Source organism: Aulostomus chinensis, chromosome 16, assembly GCF_037954235.1.
Source record: "Aulostomus chinensis isolate RoL2024-O1b breed Wild chromosome 16, RoL_Achi_v1.0, whole genome shotgun sequence".
Taxonomy (NCBI): Eukaryota; Metazoa; Chordata; class Actinopteri; order Syngnathiformes; family Aulostomidae; genus Aulostomus; species Aulostomus chinensis.
The window spans coordinates 27,281,383-27,286,382 of NC_141335.1; the positions used below are offsets into that span (position 1 = coordinate 27,281,383).

Sequence of the window (5,000 nt, forward strand, 5' to 3'; positions counted from 1 at the left end):
GAAGAGGGAAGCAGAGATTTCAGCTTCTGGTGTGTTCCACTTGAACTGGGATGTCGAAATGCAGAGGCCTGTGGGGGGGCCGCCAGTTCGGTTCTCGGGGCTGCTAGCGGTTCCTCAGGCTGGCCGGGGGGGGCAGTGGTCCCCCAAAGTGTAGGCACACAAGCTGTTTGAACACTTGCATGATGAACTGTTTTAACATGACGCTCTTAATTTTGCGTTAACCAGTGGCACACGTGTGGCTGTCCATCTTCCTTACATAGACCTTTGCTGCTGTTGTATGTTCATGGTGGCGCTCAGAGCTTGTAGCCTCTTCAGGTGCCGCCTCCTCAGGTGCCGCCTCCTCAGGTGCCGCCTCCTCAGGTGCCGCCTCCTCAGGTGCCGCCTCCTCAGGTGCCGCCTCCTCAGGTGCATCACTGCCTGCTCTGAGCCTCCTCAACATTAACTGGTGTCTTCCTCTGGGATCCTGTTGTCCTGTTGCTGGTTTGTCCCAGTACCTCACAGCATCGTCGCTTCAAAGACTTTTAATTAGCTTTGAGTTTGTCCAGTTTTGCTCCTAATCCCACATTCTGTTTACCACCTCATCTTCTTGGCTACTAGACCATTTAATTGTCCCAAAAGGTGGAGAGAAAGGTAAATCGTGGTAAAATTGATCTGGTTGACTCACATTTTCCCTGCATGGCTCTAAATCTTCAAGTGCATTGATTGGAGGGAGCTCCCTTACAGATACCAATAGTGTTTGATTGGATAATAGTGTCCTCATAAATCGTGGTAATGATTTCTCCAGAAACTGAAATGGTAATCCAATAGACATCATTAAGCCTCTTTTAATTGTACTCCTCCCAGGGGAGAACAAAGATAACCCAAACTATGTTCTCCATAATATTTCTAAATGCCTTGGGGGTCTACAACATGTAGTTCTGGAAATGTTTTGTGATTTATTTCTGTCATAGTTGTAGTGCCGCACCGATCTGATGAAGCTCATTTCCACTGTAAAGATACACACAAAACCTTGAAATCACACTGTGAGGCTCTCTGACAAACTTTTGAAATTCCCTTCAGATTCTCAGAAATGATCAATAATTAATCTCAAAGAGCTATTTTGTATGCCAGATCTTGGTAATCTATTTTTGCACGCTGGTCGTTACGGGAAGCCTTGGCAGCAAATAGGGAGGAATGTTAGGTGCTGACAGAAAGCAGATCCATAATCTCATCGCTGCTTTTCATATCACCATCACAACGATGTAATTATGATTGGATTCTTCCCCGGTTTCTCGGCAGGAGCCGTAATATGAGGCTTGTTACGGTGGAGAGAAGACCGGAGGTCAGGGTAGAGACGGTCTGTGGCTCTCTCTCTCTCTCTCCCTCTCTCGCTCTCTCTCTCTATCTCGCTCTCTCTTTCTCTCTCCCTCTCTCGCTCTCTCTCTCTATCTCGCTCTCTTTCTCTCTTTCTCGCTCGCTCTCTCTCGCTCTCTCTCTCTATCTCTCTCGCTCTCTCTCGCTCTCTCTCGCGCTCTCTCTCTCGCTCTCTCTCGCTCTCTCCCTCGCTCGCTCTCTCTATCTCGCTCGCTCTCTCTCGCTCTTTCTCGCTCTCGCTCGCCCTCTCTCTCTCGCTCTTTCTCGCTCTCGCTCGCTCTCTCTCGCTCGCTCTCTCTCGCTCGCTCTCTCTCTTTCTCGCTCGCTCTCTCTTTCTCTCTTTCTCGCTCGCTCTCTCTCTCGCTCTCTCTCTCTCTCGTTCGCTCTCTCTCTCTCTCTCTATCTCGCTCGCTCTCTCTCTCGCTCGCTCTCTCCCTCTCTCTCTCGCTCTCTCTCGCTCGCTCGCTCTCTCTCTCGCTCTCTCTCTCCGCTCGCTCGCTCTTTCTCGCTCTCGCTCGCTCTTTCTCGCTCTCTCTCGCTCGCTCTCTCCCTCTCTCTCTCGCTCGCTCGCTCTCTCTCTCTCTCTCTCGCTCTCTCTCTCTCCGCTCGCTCGCTCTTTCTCGCTCTCGCTCGCTCTTTCTCGCTCTCTCTCTCGCTCGCTCTCTCTCTCTCTCTCTCGCTCTCTCTCTCGCTCTCTCTCTCTCGCTCGCTCTCTCCCTCTCTCTCTCGCTCGCTCTCTCTCTCTCTCTCGCTCTCTCTCTCTCCGCTCGCTCGCTCTTTCTCGCTCTCGCTCGCTCTTTCTCGCTCTCTCTCTCGCTCGCTCTCTCTCGCTCTCTCTCGCTCGCTCTCTCTCTCTCTCTCTCTCGCTCTCTCTCTCTCCGCTCGCTCGCTCTTTCTCGCTCTCGCTCGCTCTTTCTCGCTCTCTCTCTCGCTCGCTCTCTCTCGCTCTCTCTCGCTCGCTCGCTCTCTCTCTCTCTCTCTCCGCTCGCTCGCTCGCTCGCTCACACAGCGGCCAGTGGCTCCAACCTCCCGGGATGCTGCTGCTCTATTTTTAATGACGATGTTCGAAGTGCTCTGATGTTCTGTGACGCAGCGAGAACGAGCTGCTCTCTCTGTTGTCCAACATCTGTTCATCATTCTGGCTCAGCTGGGAGTCTTGTGGTCCAGGAGCTCTTCCTGGAGGTCTGAGAATATTTAACACTATTAAATGTGACAAAGTCTCTGGGCTTCTGCACTTTTGACCTCTCCGAGGAAATACCTCGCTCCACCTCGCAGCGCGGTCGCTCGCTCTCAGCTGCCGAGCGGCGTCTATTCTGGTAAACACTCAAAACTCCCTCTTCCGCCTCACACTTTCATTTGTTTTATTACACAGCCAGGGAATTGGGAATAAACTCAACCCATGTCAAATTAAAGAGACAACAAACAGGCAAGTGTTTCCAGGACTCTACTATCTACAGTGACTACAACAGACCCATATTGGGCCCAGTGTCCCAGGAGAGACAGCAGGTAACAAATATGGAGCCGGTGCATAATTACTCCCACCGCTGGAGTTACACAGGCACGTGGCTGCAGATCTCATGCCACTGCACAACTGTGTAGGTGTGCATTAACCACATTTTCATGTGTCCTAATCCTCTACAGTCCCTCAAGGAGGTTCCCACGAGTCTAACGTGCTTGTACGGATTTGACAGAAATTGGCAACTTTAATATCTGACTTGTCTTGTGTGGTTCCGAACTATTTCTATAATCTGCAGTGTCCCTGCGTAGTTGTCTTGACCTCTGGTGCTTCGCTGGCTATCAGTTCAGCTTAAGAATGTCACCAGTAAGATCTGCACATGCTGAAATGAGCGGTCTTTATATGTTTGTGAGATCACAAACAGTAAACAAGCTGTCAGTGAGCTTAAGCGTGTGTGTCAGACTGTATGAAAAGACAGAGGGGGTTGGATGCTTCAGGGTTTAAAAGAGCTTAATTATAATAAGCTGGAGCACAGAGCGAGTGCTTGGTGGCTTTGGGGGGGGGGGCAACAGTGACAACAGTCCAGCACGAGCTGCGTGTGTCGGATACGTGTCTGGACAGGCCAACTTTGGAAATGCGTCGGTAGCCTGCAGATCTCACGAAACACAAACGATGCACGTATTTCAAATGTCATGTATTTTCTGAGTCACCAGGCTTCATCAGGAGGCTGCTAACAGGGCTGTTTCACTATGTGGCACAATACAAATGTGCTTCATGCAAACAAAAAATCCCAGCCAAGATCTCTATGTCCAACACCATTTGTTAATCACATTATTGTTAATTAATGATGCAATTTGTTTGAGCTCATGGCTGACAGCGGGTATCGACCGAAAAGAGGGATTGAAATTGGAAAAGGAACTTGACAGTAGAGTGACGCAGTTAAATCTCTGCACAGTGACGAAAAGCCAGAGGGAAGAAAACAACAGAAATATATGGATACATGCAGCATTTATTGATGGTTTTATATCCTCGTGAGCTGGTTTACAAGAAAATATTGGAATTACAGTCAGAATGATTTATAATCTGTTTTTGGGGCTAAGGCTGTTAGCTTCCCAGCTCTATGAATATTAACACATTCTGTCTCTCCCTTTCCTGCTCCCTCTTTCTCCTGTGTGCATACACACACACACACACACACACACACACACACACACACACACACACACACCAACACACAACACATATGTAACACACATTTGCAGCCTCTTGTCTAATTTTTAATGAAAATGGCTGCTTTATGGTAATCTGACAGCTGCATTTATTTTCACAGCTTCCTCACAGGCATTTACTTCCCAAGCACAGTTTTACACACACACACACACACACACACAATCTCCCATATGTCCTGGCAAAAAGACCACCCTAATGAAGGTTTCCAATTAGAAAGAAAGAGGCTCTTATTTGATTGAGGCGACTGTGATATCATGAAGCCCAGACTTGGCAGGCGAATGGTGGAAACCTGTGACTGCGTCCTCCTACATCAACAGACTCCCAGTTTTAATTGACCACTTCCTTCATTAGCTGAGACTGGCTTGTTCCCAGCTATCGGCTGATGAGGCCACAGGAGTACTGCAGCAAAGATCCTTGTCACTGAACAAGTCATTGAACCGACTCTTCTGTGTGCCAGTTGGTGTTCATACCTGTCACACGCTACTAAAGACAACAGTGTCAAGCGTTCAGACAGGAAACTGCTGGTTTGGAGGTCAGCAGTCAATGCTGCCATGGGCTCTTCTGCCTTTGACGCTGCTAATGGAGCACCAGAGACGCTGTGTGCTGGTTACTGCACGTTCACATGTGCAGTAAAGTGAGTAATTGTACCTGCCTCTGTCGTACTTTTGAATTTCTCATTCACTTGAGATGATACTCCATCCAAACAGAGTCAAAAGTAGTGTCTTCATTACATCCTGTCTGGTTTCTCCCTCCTGTGAACGAGCACAAGTGAGTTGGTGGAATGCACCAGCTGGTCACAGCCAGCACGACGAACTGGAAGAGCACCGACCCTAAAGTGTGTCAGTGAAATGAGTGTTCATGGATTACTGAGTAAATGGCGAGATTACAAAGATGTGGATTAAAGGGGACGACGGCCTGGAGAGGTGTTTGTGTTCAGTGAAGCTGTTAGCAGTGAGTCCCC

General features: G+C 49.0%; 1 protein-coding gene across 15 annotated transcripts in view; it reads left to right on the plus strand.

The window, feature by feature from the left end:
- LOC147248034 (neurexin-1a-like) overlaps positions 1-5,000 on the plus strand; it is a 286,884-nt gene that overhangs the window by 188,789 nt on the left and 93,095 nt on the right. The gene's annotated exons all lie outside the window — the stretch shown is intronic.